Raw genomic sequence first — 24,457 nt, forward strand, 5'->3', positions numbered from 1 at the left:
TCCAGGCAAAAAGAAAAACGTGCCCTTTGAAGATTTCCAGTCATCAAATACTGTGTGACTCCTGCCCATGAGACACTTGAGAACACTGTGCTGCCTTCACCATAAACCCTGAGCCGTGACACATGTCTCCAGGGTCAATTGAGAAGTCAAAGCAGTTCGGGACACAAAGTCAGGCACTCCTCAGCCAGAGTCATTGAAAGGACTCTGCCTCTAGGATCATGGTGTTCTTCAGTACCAACTTTAGTAAGCTTAGCTTTCTGGGGACTCAAATAGGCCAGCAGCCTAGCCACTGCTCTGGGGTTGAGCTGGTTTCTCAAAAGACACAAGGTTTGAAGATGATCTTGGGTCCTGTCTGGATGGTCCTGTGGGTTAAGGTACTTGCCACTTCCAGTCCCAGGCTTCTTCATTCTGTCCTTTGACGGGTCAACCTGTGCCTTTAACATTTCAGGTTCCCCTGGTGCTTATCTCTGAACACAAGGAACTCCATACTTTCCATAGGCACCCACCCTGGGAGAGATGGAAACTGCTCCAATGTGGGAGAACTCTTCACCTTGGCAATGATGAGCCTTGCCATCCTCCCAGAAGCTAAATACAGGCAGACTGCTAAATGAACCAAAGCTTCCTTTGGGGTTTTAATTCAACCATTGGCCAATGATGACCAACTCAAAAGTTGACCCCTCTCCCCGCCCTAGAGGTCAGAGAGGGTTTGTCTGAAAGTTCCAGTTGCCTCTTCATTTTGTTATTTCTTTTGGCAAATAGCCTCTTTATGAAGGTTACTCAAGAGGCCCTAAACATCGGTAATCTCATTAGCAACCAAAAGTCACCTCACTTCTGAGAACTGACAAGCAGTTCACAGGAGCTATATGCCAGGAAATGGAACACAGACCAAATATCCATTTTTTTCTTACTATGTACATCTTTTCGTATTCTAAAAAGCCTTAACAGTGTCTCTTCCAAAGGAGGGGCTGTCGTTCTACACAAGGCCCCTCACTGCTATTGCAAGTGCCTGCTATCTATTTTTAAATATCTGTGCACAGAAAAGGAAGCAAAATACCGCAAGCACTCCACAGATCCAGACACACTTGTCTGGGTTTGGGTTGCTTAGCTGTTTTGGAAAGCTGTTCTCACAAGCCCAGCAGTGATAGCCAATTCTATGGTGTGCCCACAGCAATCTGGCAAGGCTGAGAAGGAGCCAGGACTTGTGCCCAAGATAGAAACATTATATGGGGGGCGGGGTCCTGAAGGGATATTTTGATCAATGCTAAAGAATTTGAAAAGATGAGCCCCTACTGCAAATCAGTCAGATTAAACCAGGTAAGAACAGTGGGTGTGCCAAAGCCAAGCAGACAAAATATCCTTGGTAGTTAGGGCTTCAGGATGTCTGGAGCAATTTTAGAGTATTTGAAACCACTGCATATATTTGGCCTCCCTTAGGGACCAATCAAAGGCCACCCCACTTTGTCTGCAATGGGATTTTCTGTGGTTCCCTTTGACCTACATCAAACCTGGCCCCAAAACATGACATTGAAGATTCCAGAAATAAGTGACTCATACGTTTTTCAATAACTTCTACTGTAGTACATTGACATGTATTCTATAAAATAATTAAATGTTTTAAGTGCTAATAATTCGCTAGTGCATATTCTTTAGAATTAGTTGCAGATGCACAGTCCTTCAGGGCAGAGAAGGATGGAGGAGTTGGCTGCCACAAGAACATTGTGACTTCTCACATCACTTCTTCCAGCGGGTGCAGAAAGAGTCTCTTCCTCTCCTGGGGGGTACAGGACCACGGTTCCCTTCCTGTGAGTGCAAGCAGGTCCAATACTCTGGTGGTTCTCCTCTTGCATGGATGGAGACGTTCCTAGTACTAGGGCCTTGGCAGTCTCTGGGTAGGCTGAACCCTGTCAGGATGGGACCCGTAGTGTGCAGTCCCCAGGTCTCTGCTGGTTCTGTGCAGGGCACCGGAGGGTGGGCCGGAAACAGGCCCACGCTGACCTTGCCTGTCCGGTGGGTGGACAATGGGACTTGGACACTGGCAGTCTTCTGGACGGGCTGACTTCCATTGGGATGGGATGCACAGTGTGCAGTCCCCAGGTCACAAATGGTTACCCGCAGGGCACTGGAAGGCAGGCTGGAGACAGGCCCAGGCCTACCTAGTCCGGTGGGCGGAGAAAGGGACCAGGATGCTGGCAGTCTCTGGGTGGGTTGACTCCCGCAGGGATGGGAGCCGCATTGGGCAGTCTCCTGGCCTAGGCAAGTTGTGCTGACTTCTCACATCACAGAGGCTGCTACACCAGAACGGGATGAAATTACCCCTCAGAGATCTATCCCCCCTGGGACCTTCTTCAGCCAGTCAGGCCAGTCCTGAAGACTCATAGCCTTCAGAATACCAAATCATAAATCTCAATCCAGAACCTTCTTGCTGTCACCTGAGAGGACATGCTACACTCACAGGCCAAGGAGACGCCAGCAGGCAGACCACCACCAAGTCACCACCACCCAGTCCAATCCCATTTCTATACCTTGTCCATCTTTGTGGAATCTAAGTGTAAAACAGGCAGCTTTTACCAGGTGGTGATGGCACACACCCTTAATCCCAGCACTTGGGAGCCAGAGGCAGGAGGATCTCCATGAGTTCATGGTCAGCCTGGTCTACAAAGTGAGTTCCAGGACAGCCAAGTCTGTAACACAAAGAAACCCTGTCTTGAAAAACTTTTAAAAAAATGGGGGGGGGGGCTTCTCTGTGTAACAGCTCTGGCTGTCCTGGAATTAGCTCTATAGCCTAGGCTGGCCTCCAACTCACAGAGATCCGCCTGCCTCTGCTTCCCAAGTGCTAGGATTAAAAGTGTGCGCCACCACCACCTGGCAGAAGCATTTTCTTAATTGAGGTTACTCCCTCTCCAATGACTTTAGCTTATGCCAAGTTGGCATAAAACTATTCAGCACAATTATAAAGGGAGGAAAGGAACACTCTTTTCTGTCCCTATACTTTCTTGATTGTGAGCCTAGCCTTTAACAACTGAGCCATCTCTCCAGTCCATGTCCCTATACTTTTTTAAGAGTGAAAACAACAACAACAACAACAAACTTTCAAGGTCAACAGCGTGCGAACTGCTAACATATAGAAAAAGAAACATCTCCCAACTGCAGGACTTCTCAGCACGTTAGTACATGGCAGGTTATCAAAGCCTTCCAAGGAGTTGCCAACATGTATCCTTTGCCAAGTGTCTATGTCTATGAACGACTTCAGGTCAATCTTGACTATTTTGTGCTCAAGTTCCATGATGAACGGACAGACAGAGCCTGACACGTGCCACACACCAGGCATAGAAGGGCAGTAGAAGATTCCAGTAAATAGCTCTAGGCTTTGAGGGAGAAACCTGAGGAAGGAGGTTGGGAGAAGGCTCCCGAGAGCTGTTTCTGAGGCCTTAGAGTAAAATGTAGTTCAGATTCTTCAGCAAACCAAAGCAACCTGTTTTGGAGTACGTTTTTCTCATCCCAGAAGGTCCTGCCAGCATGGACGCCTCAGGTTGGCATGAGGGGGCCTCCATACAGTACCTTACTACAGAAAATTCTCAGCTGACGACCTCCTCTGCGAAGATCTCTTCTTAAAGGGTACTCTTTGTCAATCACCACCCACGCTCTGAGTCCTTCGAGGTGGAGGAGAGAAAACTGACATTTATTTGTCTATACATAACACAGGACACTCTAGATGTTTCACGCCATATAAGTCCCACAACTACAAAACTCAGAATAGTGAGTGGCCTGGTGTGTGGCACTTGCCAGGCTCTGCTAATTCACCTGGGTTAGATACTGTTACCACCCTGGTTTATAGGGGAAAAGGAAGAGAGAAGTTAGTTAACTTGATCGTGCACCTGACCACTCTGCATTTCTGTGATATTATCTGTCTGCCCTGTGAGCTAGGAAAACCAGGGCTCAGAGAAGTTAAATGGTTCTCTCAAAGGCACCCCAGAAGTGTAAGGAGTGGAACCAAAACCCATCTCTGTATCCTCTATACTCCCTATATCTATATTCTCTGCATCTATATTCTGCATATCTATCATACTAACCATGGTCTGCGAAGCGGCAAGTGTATTACAACAGCTAAGAATTTGCTAGAAATACCCGGTCTTGGGCCCAGCACTGTAGACTGGACCGTGGGGAACAGGCCCTGTATCAAGCTGTCTTCTACAGGGAACTTAAACTTGCAGTGACCTGCAGGGCTAAAGAGACAGTGGAGTCCAGGCGTCAAGGTTCTGGGAAGCCACAAATCGCTGGGACACCGCTCAGCCACGACCAGCTCCTGTCACCAGCCTGTCAGTGTGCGGGTCCCGGTTCCTCTTTTCCTGTAGTCTGTGCAGGAGAGCCTAGGCAGGTCCTTGACCCTCCTCACCCTGCCCTCCCACTGCGCAGATCCAGAGATACTAGACTCATTTCCGTTCCGGCCAGCATTTCCAGAGTCCACCCTGGCTGCAAGTAACTCTCCTTGACTCCCAGCTCCTTCCTTCCCCTAATGGAGGAAGTCATTCTGTGGCAGTGTAGCCAGCTGCTGGCCTGCTGTTAGGTGCATTATGCAGAGAAAATGTCTTTTACAGTCCCGAAACCAACCCCCACCCTTTTTCCCACAGTAATGTTCTCATTACCCACTGCTTGGCGGAAATGTTTGGATCCCCAGCTTCCCTTCGGAAGGTGATGAAGAACTAAGTTAGCACCAGCATGCATATTTTCCAGCAGGAGTTCATTAAGGACACTGCTTTTTAAGATGTTTTCCTTCTTTAACAAAAAACTAATTCAGGCTCAGTGAGTTTCTGCAAGATGTACGGAGTGTTTTATTTCACCTTCAAAGCCAAAAGAGAAGAATCACAGTGGTTCTCAACCTTCCTAATGCTGAGACCCTTTTTTTTTTTTAAGATTTATTTATTTATCACATATACAGTGTTCTGTCTACACGCCAGAGATGGCACCAGATTGAATTGTAGATGGTTGTGAGCCACCATGTGGTTGCTGGGAATTGAACTTAGGACCTCTGGAAGAGCAACCAGTGCTCTTAACCTCTGAGCCATCTCTCCAGCCCAATGCTGAGACCCTTTATCACAGTTCCTCATGCTGTGGTAACCCCCAACCTAAAATTATTCTTGTGACCACTTTACAACTTTAATTTTGCTACTGTTATGAATCTTAATGTAAATATCTGACATGCAATCCTTGAGTGACCCCCAAAGGGGTTACAACCCACGTGTTGAGAACCTGTTTTAGAAGGACACACACATGAATAAAGAGGTAAAGAAAGACCTTCGTAAGAGGTCACGAAAAGGCAGAGGAGATTCCTGAGCCAGTAAAGTAAACCTGAGTTCATTCTCCGGTATCCACAAAAAAGCCCGTCACGATGACTCTGGCACTGGGGGTGGGGACACAGAAGGATCCCTTGGGTTTGATGACCATCTAGTACAGTCAATCAGTGGGCTTCAGATCAGTGAGGGACCCCAAAAGTAAGTTGGAGAGCAACTGAGAAGACACCTATGACTCTAGTCTCAGCACACACACACACACACACACACACACACTAAATAAATCTTTATAAATTATCACAGATACTTGTCACAGGATGAGAAATGGATTAAAACAAACAAACTGAGAGAGCGCCTTTGTGTTTTCTCTTCAGGCCCGTGAGAGAACTTACTCCTAAACAGGAAAGAAGAGGAGTGAGGCCATTTCCAATTTCCAGCTATTATGAATAAAGAAGCAGTGAACATGGATGAGCAAGTTTCTGCAGTAGGATGTTCTAGAGTCCTTTGGGTATATGCCCACGAGTGATATAGCTGAATCTTGTGGTAGATCTATTTGTAACTTTTTGAGGAACCTCTACACTAATTTCCACATTGGCTGTACAAGGTTGTACTTCCACCAACAATGAATAAGTGTTCTCCTTTCCCCGCCTCCTTGCCAGCATGAGGTATCCTTTATTTTACTGATTTTGATCATTCTGACTTGGGTAAGAGGAAATCTCAAAGTAGTTTTAATTTGCATTTCTCTGATGGCTAAGAATGATGAACTATAATAGAGACCTATATGTAAGATAGACTGCTGTAATAATGGCACTGTAATAATGGCACTGTAATAATGGCACTGTAATAATGGCACAAATGTCATGAAACCAACCACTTGTGGGGGTTTGTTATCGTTATTATTGTTATTGTTGTTGTTGTATATAAGACCCGCACCATAAGCTAGAACCCATACCTGCACTGTTAATTAGAGCAAGAATCTGAGAGTGGATAGGTCACAGGACCAAGGGGAATAACTAGTACTATTACTCTACAAAATGAACAGAGCAATAAAAACCACTCCTAATGATATACTGCTATACCCACAGATCATTGCCCAACCTTCATCAGGGAAGCTTCTTTTTTCAATAGATAATAATTAATACAGCTATCCACAACTAGACAATGTTCAGGGAGTGAAAGACTTTACAGTATCAACTCCAAGACTCACAAGATGTTTTTATTACACCCTTCCCTCAAGGATCTATGTAGAAGAGAAGGCATAAAGACTGTAAAAGCCAGAGATAATGAATGACTATAAGGGATCAGCATCATCCAGACAGAGCAATGCTAATGCACATATGAATTCACAGAGACTGTGACAGCACGCACGTGACCTACACAAGATCAATCCAGAAAAAAAAATTGCAGTCTAGACACAAAGCCTCAGCCCTAATGAAGAAGCTGTTGGCCATTGATACTTACTAGGAAAGGGAAAACCCAGTTTTCTCCAACAGAATAACACTGACTGTATCGACCACATTCCAGGGCAGGCTTCATGATCAGGAGTAGTTGGTTAATATTAAAATGAACTCCGTGTGTGTGTGTGTGTGTGTGTGTGTGTGTGTGTGTGTGTGTGTGTGTGCCTGTGCACACCTCTTTTCAGTTTGATTGGGTGTTTTTGTTGTTTTGTTTTGCTCTTTTAAGAGAAAGAATGTGAAGATGAGTGGATAGGGAAGGGAGATTATCTGGGAGGAGTTAGGGAAGGGAAAAGAATGTGGTTAAAATATATTGTATGAAAAGATTTTTTTTAATTAGAAAAAAAATTTTAAAGAATGGTGAGAGCTACCAAGCATGTGTGAATTCTACACAAAGTGGCCTATGGTGTTGAAGTAAAACATAAGACCGAGACCCTAACCATCTACTTGGAAACTTCTGGGCAGAGTGATATATGGGAAACTGGCAAGTGCTTTGGCTATGTGGGAGTAAATGAGAGAGCTGGACAAGAGACATGAAAGGACTTGTCTCTGAAGAGTGCCAGCCAAGCCAGTGGACTGGCCTCCAGCCTTCCAGATAGAGTAATTTTCTACTGGAAAGTGCTGGCTCTGTTGAGTTTGGCCTGGGTTACAAGACATTCTCCAACTTGGCCTGGTTTTCTCCAGGAGTATTTTCTCTTTCTGAAAAAAAAAAAGAAGCAATACAGCACAAAAGAGGGAAGCTATACAGTGAGAAGGCCAAAGAATGTCAGGAATATGAATCATGAGGGAGGAAATTCCCACGCTGATTTCCAGCGTTATTTTCTTCCAGGCAAACCACGTGTCTACAGATTCTCAAAGCCCCTTTTAAGGGGGTCATGCTTGTGTCATTTTGTAACATGTAGATGTTGCTGTCTCTGTCGGCTCCTTCTTTGCACACCCAAGCAGCTGTGGGGAAATTTCAACGGGTGCAGAAAATGAAGCTAAACACCCCTTTCTTTGCACCCTGTGCCTTTTCTTAGCTGGGGCCTGAGGAGTGGAGACTGAGCACAGCTACAGCCAGGGGTGGAGTGCTGGCCAGCACGCACAAGACCCTGTGTTCAATCCCCACAACCATGAAGAGTAATGTGAGGGAAATGCCCATGGCATCCTGGATGGAACTGCATCAAATGGCGCTAAGCCACTTTTCTGTACATCCAAAGACTTGGCTTCTGCCTTCCTGAGGAGACCAAGGGAAGAATGAGCAGAGAGCAACCACAAGGTGAGCTACATGTCTCCCCTGAGGCTACTGCCATCTTCAATGCTCAGACAGCACCACTGAGGAGAGCACAGCTAATCCCTTACCCAGTGACAGAGGAAGCAGGGCTGGGAACAAGCTACCAAGAAAGAGATTTTAGAACCACATAGTGCTCAGTGTTTTAGGATCAGTTATCCCAAGTAATAAAATGAATGGATTGAGAGCAGTATAGAAAAAAAGCATCTTTTAGTGACACCAATCCAGCAGCCCTTCTGGTGATGAGATTCTAACCCTAGCTGTCACTCTTTAGCTAGTTTATGACTAGCAGACATGCAACTTGTGTCCTTCTGAGACAGCTTCTATTGACTCTCATTTACCATCCTTTACCCTATAGAATAATGAGTTTTGCCACCATTTGTGAGTGATCTCAATGCTCATTTATTTGTATAAGCCTATATTTCTGTCATTTTTTCTTTGAAGCAGTTGTTATGGATTCAACTGTGTCCACCTGCCTAAAGAGATACGTTGAAAGTACATGCTCATCCCTGGTGCCTATGGCTGAGAGCATATTTGGGAATAGGGTCTTTACAAATGAATGATTCACACCATTGGGGAGACCTTAGAAGTGAATAGCACTGTCCTTAGGGAAAGAGGAAGTCTGGAAAGAGAGACAGGCATGCACAGAGAAAGAATTCCACATGGAGAGGGAGTCGGGACACTGGGAGCACACCGCTGACATGGATATGGGGACGTCTTTCTCTCTCACTTCCTGACACTGGCAGTTTACTCTGCCATGTGTTTCCACAATGACATGCTGTCTCATCACAGACACCAAAGCATGAGACCAGCCAACCAACTCACATAACCATGAGTCAAACTGTCAACTCTGCTCCTTATAAGTCACATGTCACAGGTATCTTGGGACACAACAGAATGTCCACTATCCTAATTGAAGGAAAAAATAATCTCATAACAATAGCTGGAGACTTCAATACTCTACTCTTAATAATGAAGAAAATAGTGAAGAAGGTGAATTGTTGTAAAATAGAATATAAAAACTAGACTTAAGACTGGTAGAAAACATGTCCCAAGTACACATTAAACATTTTCCAGGGTCACCAATAAGTTAGGTCACAAACTAAATCTGTCTGTCTATCTGTCTGTCTGTCTCTCTCTCCCTCTCCCCCTCCACCCTGTGTGTTAGACTTCATAAACTCATTTGTTTGTTATTTTTGACAGGGTCTAACTCTGTTGCCCAAGCCATACTGGAACTCACTATGAAGACAGTACTTACCTTGAATTTGTGACTATTAACCTGCCTCTCCAAAGGCTGAGATTAGAATTGAGAACCACCTCACCCATCTAACATTTTAAGTATTTGCTCAACAAAAGACAACGGAACTGGTCATCACAGTAGATGCCTTTCTCCTCGGCTCCTCAGGAGGCTGAAACAAGAGATTTAAGGCAGCCTGGGTTACATAATAAGACCCCGACCCAAAATTAGTTTTAAAGTACAGCATTTCAATTCTCTATTTTAAAAATATCTTTGTGTCTGCTCTAAGTTCGTGTGACCATATGCAAGTAAGGAGAAGAGAAAAAATAGTCCTCTTTTGTTGGTGCAGTGATTTAGTTGGTTTAGTGTGGTACTTTGATTGGGGAGGGAGGCTGGCTTTGTGTGTGTAAGGGTTAGGGAGTTAAAACCGGGTTGCACTAATACAGGCCAGGCTGACCTGAAATTTGCCATCTTTCTGGGCTGACCCCGGGGGCTGGAATTACAGCTGTACCGCATCACAACCCATGACCTGCCTCCACAACACGCAGTCGTACTTTGAAAAGGAAGAAAGCAGTTTGCTCCCCTTGCTATAGACGTGCCATCCACTTGGCTGGAGACTCCCCAGAGTGTCCTCTCACTAAAGCTCCCAGCTTGTCCCAATCCTGCCCAGCCACCAGCCACAGAAGCCTGGCTTTTCTCTTCACTGTCCCCACATCCACGCCCAGGACTGACTCTGGGCTTGCTGATGTTCCCATGACAGTAAGATAAAACCCACTTGTTCCCGCTCTCCACAATATAACTGGTAAGTTAGAGGACGCAAAGATAAAAGACTGAGTTGTTTTTTCTACTTTCCTTTTTTCCTTCAAGTAACAGATGGTGATTTGTCTTTCTCGGCTACCTCGGAGCTGTACCAGCATCAAAGCTCGTGAAACCGGCAGAAACCCAAGACAGGCCAGTCCTATCTGCCCTGTGTGGGAACTGGCTGTGTGCAGGACAGAGTAGAGAGAGAATCCTTGTGAGAAAAAAAAAGTCACACAGGGCAAGCTAAGCTCAAAAACACATGCGCGCATATCCCCCAAAGTTTGTTTTTTAGCTTTTCCCCATGCTACTTTTAGCTTGGCAAACAGACAAGATAGGATCAGGGAGGGACACAAAGGACCACAGCAGAGTGAACTTGTCGTGTGGGGACATTTTGAGATGACTTAACGTCATCCACAAAGCCTTAGGGGCTGGCAACAGACACCTAAGAGTGCTAAGAGTCCATGGGACTCTCAAGTCTGCTATCAGTGTCTGTTCAAAGTCCATGGGACTATGTGCAAACGAGGAGAAAAGTGTAGTCTCCTGAGAGTGAGACCAATGGTGTAACCCTCATGCCGGATCCTGTGCTGAGAACCCACGAGGCCACCGTGGGACAGGTGAGTCTGCTGTCCCCACGGTGTGGATGAGGAGACTGACGCTTGGGGAGTGAAAGTCAGTTCTCCGAGTCAAGTTCAAAGGAAGGATCTGGGTCTGCACCAAGACACACCCCATTACCCCAGTGGACCAGGTCTTTCCACAGGGACTCTGAGCATTTGAAAAATGCCAAGCAACAGACAGCTGTAGGTCATCAGTTATCAGACAGCGCATGACGCCAAGAGCAGATGCATTAAAACCCTAACCTTAGTCCCCGCGAATGGGACCTTATTTGGAAATAGCCGTTAGAGAAAAAAATTAAGTTGAAATGATGAGAATGGGCCTGATACAGTGGCTGCTGTCCTTGGGAAGATGGGTAAATTTGGATACAGATCAGCACCAAAAGTCGCCCAGGAGAACGAAGTTGGAGCTGTGCATCGTAAGTTAAGGAACAAGAAGGGCTGAGGACAGCCAGGGCAAGAGCTCCTTGGGGCCTTTCTCGGAGCCCAGCCCCATTGGCACCTGGGTTTAGAGTGTCTGGCCTCCAGGAATGTGAAAGGATGCATTTCTGGCTTCATTTTGTTAAGCCTCGGCAGGCCTCAAACTTGGAAGTCTGTCCCAGGGATTTTCTTTTGGGCCACCCACCAATTCCCACATCACGACACGGAAACTTATTATTAGCTGTGAATGCTCGCCTTAGCTTAGCTTTTCTTGCTCTTATAACTTAGCCTGTTTCTCTTCATCTACGGTTTGCCTTGGGGCGTTTGCCTTCCTTACTTCCCTGAGTCTTTCACAGCTTCTGTGTCTGGCTGGCTGCGTCCTCCTCGCTTCCTGCCCCAGGCACCTCCCTCGTTCCCTCCTCCTCCTCTTCTGCCTCCTTTTTTCTTCTCTCCAGTCTAGATTTCTCCTCCTATTTATTCTCTCTGCCGGCCAGCCCCGACTATCCTTTCCCCTGCCTAGCTATTGACCGTTCAGCTTTTTATTAGGCCAATCAGGTACTTTAGGCGGGCAAAGTGAAGCAAATACAACACACCTTTACATAGTTAAACAAATGCAGCATAAACAAAAGTAACACATCTTTACATCATTAACAAAGGCAGTAGAAACAAGCGTAACACACTTCACATAGTTAAATCAATATTTTACAGCATAAACAAATGTAACACATCTTTACCTAGTTAAAATAATATTCTACAACGTAAGTTGTTCTGCTTCAAGCCCCAGAGGGCTGGGATTACAGGTGACACCACCACAACCAGTCAGGTTCTGCTATTTTATTTATTTATTTATTTTGGTTTTTTGAGACAGGATTTCTCTGTGTAGTTTTGGAGGCTGTCCTGGAACTAGCTTTTGTAGACCAGGCTGGTCTTGAACTCACAGAGATTTGCCTACCTCTGCCTCTGGAGTGCTGGGATTAAAGGTGTGTGCCACCAATGCCAAGTTCTGCTATTTTAAGGCACTGAATTAGAGGTACCTTGTGACAAAAGCTATGGGGGAGTAGTATAATATCCCTCTTTCTGAGTTTCAAAAGTATGTGGGGTTTGGAGGTACTGTGTGAATAGAGGCTCCTGTGCCTCAAGCTTGATAGTCTGGACTCAGTTCCCAGAATCCATGTGGTGGGAGGAGAGAAAGGACTGTCCTCTGACCTCTGCATGCATGCCATAGCAGGGGTATGACCATACACATGCATACATATGTGCTCAAAAAATTATCGTATTAACTTTTAAAGGGAGTGTATGTCAGAGTGTGTGTGAGAGAAAGAGACAGATGATAGAAAGATAGATGATAGATAGATAGATAGATAGATAGATAGATAGATAGATAGATGAGAGATAGAGCTGGATATAGATGATAGATAGATGTATAGGTAGATGATAAATACATAGATACATACATAGATAAATGAGAGATAGATGAGAGATAGACAGATGAGAGATAGAGACAGATAAATCGATGATAGATAGATAGACAGACAGACATACAGATAGATAATGTGTGTGCGTGTGTTTCGAAAGAGGAGAAAGAAGGAAAAAAAACATTATTTCTGGTGTGTTGGCCTGAGGAATGAAGCCAAGATGTCAGCCCCAGGAGAGAGCGGCAGAGACAGAATGGGTGATGACGTTATTGCAGTGAGAGGTTTTACTGAAGCAGGGTCACATGGAGGAAAGGGAAAACACCAAAGCCAGGGCTGAGGGGTAAGCCACTGGAAAGTGAGGTCCGTGAAGTTTCTAACATTCTCTGACAGCAAGGGAAGGATGGGACTGGGAAAGAACTGGAGACTACCACAGTCCACCTGACCCGTGACGATGAACTTGCACACTCCATCCAGCCTTCTCACACCTCAGCAGGTTGCTTACATCAGACTCTTCTTCAGGTACTGAACTCAGGAACACGTATTTAGTGCTCACAAAGTGACTGGCACAGGAAGATGGGGGTGAGGGCCAAAGAAGTGCGTAGGAACCAGGTTGTTAGGAACCTCACAGTTGCCACAGTCCTTCAGTTCCCTGACAGCCTCGAACATGCCTCCTTCAAGCGCCGTTCAGCCTCACCTCACTGGGCCCGAGACACCTTCCCCACAGGTCTCTTGGCTGCAGTACTGAGTTTCTCTACAGATGACCACACAGTCATTTTTTCTTCACATGTAATATCACTTCTCCATCCTTCACTTCACCCCCATCAAGCTGTGAGCTTCACAAAAAGCAGTCTCCATTCATCTCCGTGTATTCTGTGCTTTTGTGGAACCTGGCACAACATAACTGGTTAGTAAACAGTTGAAAAATCAAAGTTCCAAATACTCTACAACATGAGCAGCAGAAAGCTTAAAATGACAGAAAAGGAGTCATAGATACAGAGGCCATAAATACAGAATTTCTAAAATTGAAAAATGTAAATACTCCTTAGTCACACGGAATTTATCAATCAACTCCACTTAAAATTAGTGGAATTCTAAGTTCAAGCTGCATTAAGAAAACACTTTTCTGAGACCAACACAAGACTGACAACCAATGGGGGGTTGAGAGCTGTGGGGACATAAGCACAATTCTACCTACCTGCTTGCAAGAGTGAAAAACAAACACGTCTAAGGAGGTAATTTACCAACGCCTCTTAAATTACAAGTGCATTTAGCCCTGGCCAGTGCTAGCATCTAGGGGCGCCTGCAGAATGTTTTGTGAATAAGGCTGCACAGGAAAACTAAAGGTTGTTTAGGTCCCATTGCAGCATCCTTTGTAATGGTACAGTGATTGGGAGTCACTCAAGAGCCCTTCTCTAGAGAACCAGGAAAATAAAACCTGGATAGGCCCAACATCCAAGACAGATAGCAAAGTAGACAGACGGACAGATAGGAAGCCGTCCCAAGACATTGCCTTCCTACCACAGTGATACTTTGTTTTTTACAGTTATTTTATCTGATATTTAAAAATGACACATACGCATAAGGTACCATGTGATGTTTCACTACATATATATTGTATAATGCTTACATTGGGTTAAACATACTTATCACCTCAAACATTTATTATCTCTTTATGGTAAAAATAATTCAGAAGCTCTCTTCTGTCATTTTGAGACTAGTAGAATATTGTCTTACCTACAGTAGCCCAACTGTACAATGACGCACTAGGGCTTCTTGCTCTTAACTCACTATCTCTTCCTCGCCATCGCCACCCCGTCTCTAGCCAGCCTCGGATAATGATGACTCGACTCTCAGTTTCTATCATTTTGGTTACATGACTGTTCACCTAGTCAGAAATAAAATAAACTAGAATTTTTTAAAATAATTAAGCAGTGGTGTTATACAACCTGTTAATCTCAGTACTTGGCAGGCTGAGATAGAAGGACCAGGAAGTCAAGGCTTGCCTAGGCTGCAAGGCCCTCCCTTAAAAAGCCAAAGGCTGGGAATATAACTCAAAACTCTATGGCAGAGTGTTTACCCAGCATGCACAGGGCCCTAGTCTTGATCCCCAAGAATTGTTACTGGGAACCTAGTCAAACACTCAGTGCTAGTGAAGTCATGGATGTTGGATGTTGGAGGAGTCTTACACTGCTTTACCCGGGTGAGCCCTAACAGAAATCTAAACATCTGTCCTTATATCCACAGATGAGTTTAGTCCTTACCCTTCATCAAGGAAATTTCTCTTTGCAACAGATGGAGACCGCTGCAAAAAACCACAACCAATCAAAATGCAGAGTTGTAGAGCCTGGTTCCAGTGGGTGCATTGTGAACACTCTCACACCTAGGGCTCAGTGAATATTTTGGAAGGGGGGCATTTGATAATTAGGATTGCTATGGATGTGGTGAGACGCCATGACCATAAGCAAGTTGGGGAGGAACGTGTTTTATCTGGTTTATACTTCCACATCACTGTTCGTCATCAAAGGAAGTCAGGACAGGAACTCAAACATGGCAGGAACCTTGAGACAGGAACTGATGCAGAGGCCATGAAGGGGTGGTGCTTACCGGCTTGTTCCTTGTGGCTTTCTCAGATGACTTTAGCTTGTGTCCAATTGACATAAAACTAGCCAGCACAGAGCAGAAAGATTATAAGAGCCAGAGGATCAGGGAGTTTGCTGGGAGATTGTATCTACTAATAATGTTAGAAACTATACCCATAACACCTCACCAACATAACTGCCTACACATGAGCTCTACAAGAATGACACCAACAGCTATGACAAGATGGAGGAAAGCCCATGATGCCTCAAACCTACGCAAGGAGCTCCAGGCAACTAAGAAATGCTGAGAGCGGGAGAGGCAGTCTTCTCTAAGAATGACCACACCAATTGGTTATCCAATGCCAAATGGCCAGCCCTGAAAATGAACATGTGAGTAATGTTATACAGAATGAGTGGGCACATATGTGTGTGTGTGTGTGTGTGTGTGTGTATCTATGTATGTGTACCTTTGTGTATATATATATTTATATATATATATTACATAAAATATATTACATATAAAAAAACCTGCTCAGTCTGTATGTTATTCACATGTATGCTTATATATATTTATGTTATATATTATATTATAATATTACATGGCATAATCTTATGATTTATTGTGGATATATGTATATATAAATAAAAATGTATTTATGTATACATACCCATATATACATGTAATAATAATTAATGAAAAAGAGGTCATGAACTTGAAAGACAGCAAGGAGGAGTATGTGGGCAGAGGTTTAGAAGGAAGAAAGAAGAGGGAGGAAAGTTGTTATTAAATTATAATTTCTGTCTTAGGGTTTCTGTTGCTGTGAAGAGACATCATGATCATGGAAACTCTTACCAAGGAAACATTTCATTGTGGTAGTTCTCTTACAGTTCAGAGATTTAGTCCATATCATCATGGTGGGAAGCAAGGTGGTGTGTAGGCAGCCATGATGCCAGAGCTGAGAGTCCTTACATCTTGATCCAAAAACAACAGGAAGTGAACTGTCTCACTGGGTGTGGCTTCAGCATATATGAGATCTCAAAGCCAGCCTCCACAGTGACACACTTCCTCCAACAAGGTCATACCTACTCCAACAAGGCCACACCTCCTAATAATGCAATTCCCTTTGGGGCCATTTTCTTTCAAACCACAGCATTCCACTCTCTGGCCCCCAAAGGCTTGTAGCCATATCATAATGCAAAAATGCATTCAGTCCAACCTCAAAAGTCTCCATAGTCTATCTTAGTCTCAACAATGTTTAAAAGTCAAAAGTTCAAAGTCTCTTCTGAGATTAATGCAATCTCTTAAAATCAAAATTAAGAAAAAAAAACAGATCACATACTTCAATATATAATGACACAGGGTATACATTATCATCCCAAAATATAGAAAGGGAGCATAGTAAGGAAATACTGAACCAAAACAAGACCAAATACCAGCTGGGCAAACTCCAAACTCTGCATCTCCATGTCTGATGTCAAAGGTCTCTTCAGATTTCCAACTCCTTTCAGCTTTGTTGACCATGACACACTTTTTTCTCTTGGCCTGGTTCCACTCCCTGTTAGCAGCTCTCCTTGGCAGGTATCCCATGACTCTGGCATCTGCAACATCTTGGGGTCTCCAAGGCAATCCAGGCTTCTCCTTTTCAGCTTCACACAATGGCCTCTGTAGACCGCCATTCAGTGACACTCCTGACACATGCCACCTTCCTTAGTCACAGAGGCAAATTCTATACCCCTTTCTTCTATCCATAACTTCAGAACCACACGGCCGAAGCTGCCAAGTTCTGCTGCTTACTGGGGCTGGAACATGGCCCCCTTGTTCAATTACATCTTCACCAGCTTTCTGTTTTCCATAGTTTCCTTCACTGCCTAAGCCTGGCTGTGCTGGAACTTGCTCTGTAGACCAGGCTGGCCTTGAACTCAAAGATCTTTTAATTACGTTTTCATCAGTTTTCTGTTTTCTATGGCTACCTTCACTGCCTAAGTTTGGTTGACCTGAAACTGGATCTGTAGACCAGGCTGTCCTCAAGTTCAAACTTCCTTCACATGTATCGCATTGTCCGCCTTCAGGGACTTTGTACGCTCAGGACACAACCAGCCCAGTTACTCAGTTCCCTCATTGTCTCCCTGCAGAGCCCATTTCAATTCCTTTTATTTCCAACTTTCAACCTTTTCCAGCTGTTTGTTTGTTTGTTTGTTTGTTTGTTTGCATGCTTTTTGAGACAGGGTTTCACCATCTAGCTCCGGCTAACCCGGAATTCATTATGGAGACCAGGCTGGCCTCAAACTCACAGATATCCATCTGCCTCTACCTCCTGGATGCTGGGATTAAAGACATATGTGCCACACTTGTTCCAACTCATAAACATGGTATCTTCACCTTCACATGTGTTCAACTGCTAGACACCACACTACAGAGCCTTGTAAATCTCAGACAACCTTCACAATTTTTACTTAACCTAGACTGTCTCATAGAAGTGTAATGCCCTGACTAAAACACAAAGTTTCATCTAGCCCTATGCCCACCTTATACAGGTCATCATAACCCCAGTTAATTGGCATATACAAGGTTTTCTAAATGGAGCCTGGACAGGCTAAGCGTCTTCCCCAATGTTATACAGTGAGAGAAGGTGAGTCAGTGTGGACTCTAAGACAATCCTGTCTTCAGACAATCTCTCCTTCAGGCCCCCTAATGGCTTTCTGGTACCCATTTTCTTCTACTTCTCACTACTTTGTACTGCTCCCTCCCTCCCGCTCTGCGTTCATTTGGCCACAAGAACCTGCTATACACTCTCTGGTGCCATGGCAGATGAAGGACGCAGAGAGAAACATCAGTGCCTCCCTGACTCTGAGTCACCTACAGTCCACAAGGAAAACACAGGTGAACAGACAAGCCCATACACGAGTCTACAGGGTGAGTCTTGGGAATGGCTCCCGACACTCATGCATCTGTCAATTCCCCTTCTCTCCCTTCCTTTGAGGTCCTGCACCTATCACAATGGGAGCAACATGAAAATTCTTGCAGGAAACGTCAGTTACCTAAACAGACTTACACATTCATAACTCTCAGACTAGACCTGGAACCTGCGCCCCTGTAGCCTGTAGTCTTCTGAATGTCAGTTTGCATCTGCCCACTAACGAGAGCAGTGTGTCTTTCTGCTTCTCTCCATGGGAATCCAGAATGAAAAGGGAAGCTAACCAGGCGCTGCCTCTCCTCAGAGCTAAGGTACTGAAGTACAGAGAGCTCTGACCTGCTAGCCTTACATGTCCTCTACCTCATCACAGGTCAAAGGATTCGAGTTGCAAGCACCATTATTCTGACTGGACTAAAAAGGACAGCCCACTGAAAGGCTATGCCATCTTGCCTGCGATCTGCTCTGTCTACCCAGGAGAGCAGCCGCCAGCCCCCTGTGTTCCTTTCCCTAAACAAAGTGCTAAAACTGTCACCTGGACCTGTTCAGAGGCAAACTCACCAGCATCCCCTTCATCATTTGGAGAATGAGACAGGCAGTGAGGTTCTCTAAAACAGCAGTTCTCAATCCTCCTAAGACTGTGACCCTTCAACACAGTTCCTCATATTGTGGTGACCCCCAACCATAAAATCAGTTTTGTTGTTCTTTTATAAATGTAACTTTCTACTGTTATGAATTGTAATGTAAATATCTGTTATGTGGCCCCTGTGAAAGGGTTGTTTGGTCTCCAAAGGGTCACAATTCACAGGTTTGAGAACCACTGTTTTAAAATTACATGTTCCATGGCCCTGGCTGCAGGCATGACCCAAATCAAGCCATAATGTAGACTTTACAACACTATGCCAATCATAATGAATGCAGAACCCCAGCCCTAGTCCCATGAGTATCCAATGTCTCTGCCACCCTAAGCTTGGCTTCACCAGCTGCAGGTGGGCAGGGAGAACAGGCCCCAGAAGAGAGGGTGTAAAAGCACCCTGACTGTCCCACAGGCTGGGCTGGAGTCACACTCCAAGCTGAGATGCAGAGAAAGTGCCGGAAAACCTGGGAAAATGGAAACACTACAGCCCAGGCCCCCTTTCCCCAGAGACAGAAGGGGCAAAGCTAGATAGATGCCAGCAGAGCAGCACCCAAAGATCTTCTTCATGAAGAGTCTTGTGTCCTCACTCATCCCTGAAGCCCACTCAGGAAGCAGGGTGGGGGGGTGCTTTCATTGAGAAGATGGGAACTATCCACAGTAGCCAGGAGATGGGATGGAGATGCCTGTCAGCAAGTGAGTGGACAAAGAACAGGTGGTCCTCACACACAGTGAAATTCTATGCAGCCAGAAGAACAATGAAAGCATAAGGTGGGTGTGGCTGGAGATCATTATGTTAAATGAAATAAGCCAGACTCAGAAACGCAGAAAGACAAATGTGGAACTTTCATGTGGATCTTAGGTTTGCAGCTCTCCTCTCTCTCTCTCTCTCTCTCTCTCTCTCTCTCTCTCTCTCTCTCTCTCTCTCTCTCTCTCTCTCTCTCTCTCTCTCTCTCTCCCTCTCCATCTCCCTCTCCCTCTCTCTCTCTCTCTCTCTCTCTCTCTCTCTCTCTCTCTCTCTCTCTCTCTCTCTCTCTCGTGTGTGTGCGCGTGTGTGTGTGTGCGCACGCGCACATGCGCGCGCACGTGTGATAGAACTAGAAAGGGGACAGAAAGGGGATCATGAAAAGAGACTAAGAGCAATGGAAAACAGACAGGGTGATGGAATGTGTATACTAGGAAAGCAGTGGGCTGGTGAAACCCAGAGAAACAGCTGACCTGTACAAGGGGGAGCTCTTGGACCCCAGACTGATGGCTGAGAGGTCAGCATAGGACTGATCCAGACCCCCTAAGTGTGGGTGTCAGTGAGGAGGCCTAGTCAATCTATGGGGCTTTGGTTAGTAAATCAGTATTTATCCCTGGCATACAAATGAGGGATAATCTCTCAATCTGGACACTTAGGGAAGGGCCTGGGCCCTCCCCGGAATGAAATGACAGACTCTAGAGATCCCCCATGGAGGGCCTCACCCTCCCTGAGGAATGGAATGGGGATTGGGTGGGGGGCTGGTGGTGGGGAGTGGGTGTGGAGGGGAGAGAGAGGAAACTGGGACTGACATGGGAAGCAAGCTTGTTTCTAATTTAAATATATAATAAAAAGTATTAAAAATAATAAGAAGAAAGCAGAAGGAAGAGGCCTAGCAGAGGGGAGAGAGGGGACCAAGCTGGTGGGAATGGGCAATGGGGGAAAGGAACAAGATGTCTGCTGATGCCATGATGAGATCCTGCTAACTGAAACCTTTGACCAAAGAGGAAAGAATTTGAGCAGAAAATCAGAACTGGTCGGACTGGCCTGTTCTTTTATGTGGTTTAATATTAGTTTAGTTTTAAACATGTAAGGGAAGGTGAGGATAAGCATGGAGAAGAAACGCCACCATCTTCTCTGAACCAGGGCTCTGAGGTTCTCGGTCTGGCTTGTGCATTAAACTACATGTGAGCAAGGTTTGACTGCTATGCCTTCTTTGATTGCTGGTCAGAAAAGCCCAAAGCCTGCACAGGGACAGACAGCCAATGGCGGGCTAGGATACTGCACCCAGTCATTTTTGCAACACCACAGATTACTTCCAAAACTCATTTATCCACTTGTCTTCGTTATTTGGGCAATCACAACAGAATACCATAAAATGTGTGGCAAATAAAGTAAACTCATTTCTCATGATTCTGGGAAACTTAACAGCAGCTTACCCAGAGTTTTAGTTTCTGCCCATAGCTGCATCTGGTGGCGCAGGCCTGTAATCCAGATTGAAAGCTCGAGGTCTGCATAGACTACAACATAACTTTGAGACCAGCCTAGGCAAGTTAACAAAACCCATCTCACTTTTTTTAATTTCATAGGTCTAGAGATATAGTTTAGAACTGTGAGAAATAAATGCCTATTGTTTAGAGCCCCCTGGTCTATGGCTTTGTTTGGTTGGTTTGGTTTGGTTTGGTTTGGTTTGGTTTTGGTTTTTTTGAGATAGCATTTCTCTGTGTAGCGCTGGCTGTCATGGAACTCACAGTCTTGACCAGGCTATCCTTGAACTCAGATCTGTCTGCCTCTGTCCCCAGAGGACTGGGATTAAAGGCATGAACCACCACCACCAGGCTTTGAACCAGTCGGGAAGACAAACGTGGAGTGAAAAGCATTCTTAGTCCTTACTCCCAGCTTTGAAATGTTCCTGACTTATTCTCCAGAATCAAATCTCTTATCTTTTATTTTTATTTTATTATTTATTTTATTGTTGTTTATTTTGCACACACTCGCACATGTGTGTGTGTGTGTGTGTGTGTGTGTGAGAGAAAGAGAGAGAGAGAGAGAGAGAGAGAGAGAGAGAGAGAGAGAGAGAGAGAGAGAGAGAGAGAGAGAGAGAGAGAATATCACATGCATGCCTGGAGCCTAAGAAGGCCAGAAGAGGGTGTCAGATCCTCTTGAACTGGAGTTGCTGACAGTTGTAAGCTGCCATGTAAGTGCTGGGAATTGAACCCTGGTCCTCTTGAAGATCAGCCAGTGCTCTTAACTGCTGAGCTATCTCTCCAGGCCCATATTCCTCTCTTATTATATGGGCCCTTCATAATAAGTATTAGGACATATTAGAGACTTGAGCAATTTAGGGGACAAAACCTTGGGAGAACATTCTAGCACTCCAGTTAAGATTGACTTGGGTTCCAGTGTGATGGTGCATGTTTATAATCATAGTACTTGGGAGATAGAGCAAGAAGATACGAGGTTAGAAAGTCATCCTGTTCTGCATGATGAGATGTGAGACAGCCCTATCTAGAAAATGAAACCTTTAGTTCCAGCATTTGGGAGGCTTTAAGAAACAGATCTCTGTGAGTTGGAAGCCAGCTTGGTCTACATAGTAAGGCTCAGAACATCCAGAGCTACATGGAGACCCTGTCTCTAATAAATGAAGAAGAGAAGAAAAAACTAACCTCCCAGACATTAAGTCTTATAATCACGTACTAAGTAAGACTCATGATGTCAACACAGTGCTAATGTCACTCACCCACCTCACGTTTATACAGTAACAGATGATTTGAGGATTCTGGGTCTGTGTAGCACCCTCTTCCTCCATGTTTATTCCCGCCATAGTTCCTCACACAGTCATGTAAGTAAGTAGTTAATGTCTTTATTTTCTCCAATGCTGCTACATAGGCCCTTTCCCAAGGTTTGCAGACACACTACTGACATCAGATCCTCCTGGGATACCTGCTACAAATCCAAATTCTTGGGCACCAACCCCTATGTACTAAATCAGGAAATAGTGTGCTTTTAACAAACACTGAGTTTTCTCTTACTGATGCCAACATTTGACAACCACAGGACAGAGGCTGCTCTTCTCCATCTCTCCTTTGGGGATCAGACAAATCCTACCACAGGGCAGGCGATTATCAGATGTTGCTGAACATGTTAACAAATGGAGTCATTAGCTTTCAACTAAGTGCTCCTGAGTCCACCTAGCTAAGCCAAAACATTAAGCCTGTAACTAGGAGCTCTCATCTGGGGTGCTGGCCAGCTGTCTATTTAGGGATACATCAGCCCCATGAGACTGGGGAATTCTTCACACTTCTGTGCACAATTGTTTCCCCAGAATACAGTCAAGCATATCCTGAGTACTCAACTAATAGTTGTTAAATGACAGTTGAGTAATGGGAAGATGGAGTTACTGAAGACAGAGTGCCCACTGCCTGGTTAGCTTGTTACGTTTCTCACTGTATAGTGCCTGGGTCTTCACAAGTTTCTAATCTTATCTTAACGTTGATTGTGTCCTGAGTGAGACTTTGTACAACTGTCATCCAGTTCAGATAACTTGTGGTTCTCACCCAAATGGAAATCTTCCAAATTAAATAATCTTTGCAGTTGTTTATCCTGTCTGTTCCTTCCCTCCCATTCTTCTGATCCCCACATCACTGAAGAAATGCCAGCTGGGGATGTAGCTCAATGGTAGAGTGTGTAACGAATCTTTTTCTGTCTTGTCAGCCAGCTTCCAAATAATGACATGGAGACTTCTCATTAATTATGAAAGCTCAGCCTATAGCTCAGGCTTGCCCCTAACCAGCAGTCATAATGTAATCTGTTTATATTAATCTGCATTCTATCACACGGTGTTACCTCTCTTCCATCTTACGCCTCCTCTTCCCTCTCCATGTCTCCTGGCTTCTTCTGTGCACCCGGATGTCTCCTCCCCTTCCGTTCTCTCCTGGGAGCTCTGCCTACCCCTCCTGCCTGGCTGCCGGCTGTCCAGCTTTTCTTTACACCAGTCACAGCATCTTCACACAGTGCACAAGTACCCACAGCAGCAGAGTGACAGCATCTTCACACAGTGCACAGTACCCCACAGCAGCAGAGTGACAGCATCTTCACACAGTGCACAATACCCCACAGCAGCAGAGTGACAGCATCTTCACACAGTGCACAAGTACCCCACAGCAGCAGAGTGCTTGGCCAGCACGAACAACACAAACTGAGGAGGTGGTGCATGCCTGTCACCAGCACTCAGGAGGCAGAGGCAGGAGGATCATCCTCATCTACACAGTAACTTGGAAGCCAGCCTGGAATGCATGAGACCCTGTCCAAAACACAAGCAGAAAGAAAAGAAGAGAGCAGTCTTCTCCCTCAGGGCTCCTCCTCCCAGATCCCATTCCCAGTTTCAGAAGAGGGCAGGATGGGGTCTTGCTACGCTGCCCTGGGATCCCCTTCCATTCATGATCCTCCTGCCTCAGCCTCCTGGGTTCCAGGATTATATATAGGTATTCACCACTACACTGGTTCATTCTGTCCTAATTGCCCAATAATTTAATGCAATTTTAATCCAAGTCCTAGAAAACATTTTTCTAGAAGCTACAGAGCTGAGTCTAAGTTTAAAAAAAAAAAAAGCAAGCAAAGGAAGGAAGAAAGCCAGAACAGACAGAAACAAGTTAGAGGGCTGCTCCTGCCAGCTTCCAGTCTTCCTGTAAAGCCACAGGAATCCAGACAGTGGGGCTAACTGCTGCAAATAACGTGAAGTAGTTCAGGTGTGGGTACTGTTTCTGTGAAACTGACTGTGGTGGCACAGGGCTGTAGCCCCGGGTCTCAGGAAGATGAGGCAGGAGGATCATGAGTACAAGCTAGCCTGGGCTCCTGACCCTGTCGGAGAAAACTACAAGAAAGGAACAGAGAAAGGGGAGGTGTGGAATATTCCTCTACACTGTGTGAGTATATGTCGCTATGATTGGTTTAAGAAGCAAGCTGACTGGCCAGTAGCTGAACAGAACAAGGTTACGCAGGAGAGCCAAACTGAGAATGCTGGGAAGGAGAGGGGCAGAGTCTGGAGACATCAGCCAGATGCCAAGGAAGTGGGACATGTAAAAAATGAAGTAA

The sequence above is a fragment of the Mesocricetus auratus genome, unplaced genomic scaffold (genome assembly GCF_017639785.1).
Source record: "Mesocricetus auratus isolate SY011 unplaced genomic scaffold, BCM_Maur_2.0 Super-Scaffold_100011, whole genome shotgun sequence".
Taxonomy (NCBI): Eukaryota; Metazoa; Chordata; class Mammalia; order Rodentia; family Cricetidae; genus Mesocricetus; species Mesocricetus auratus.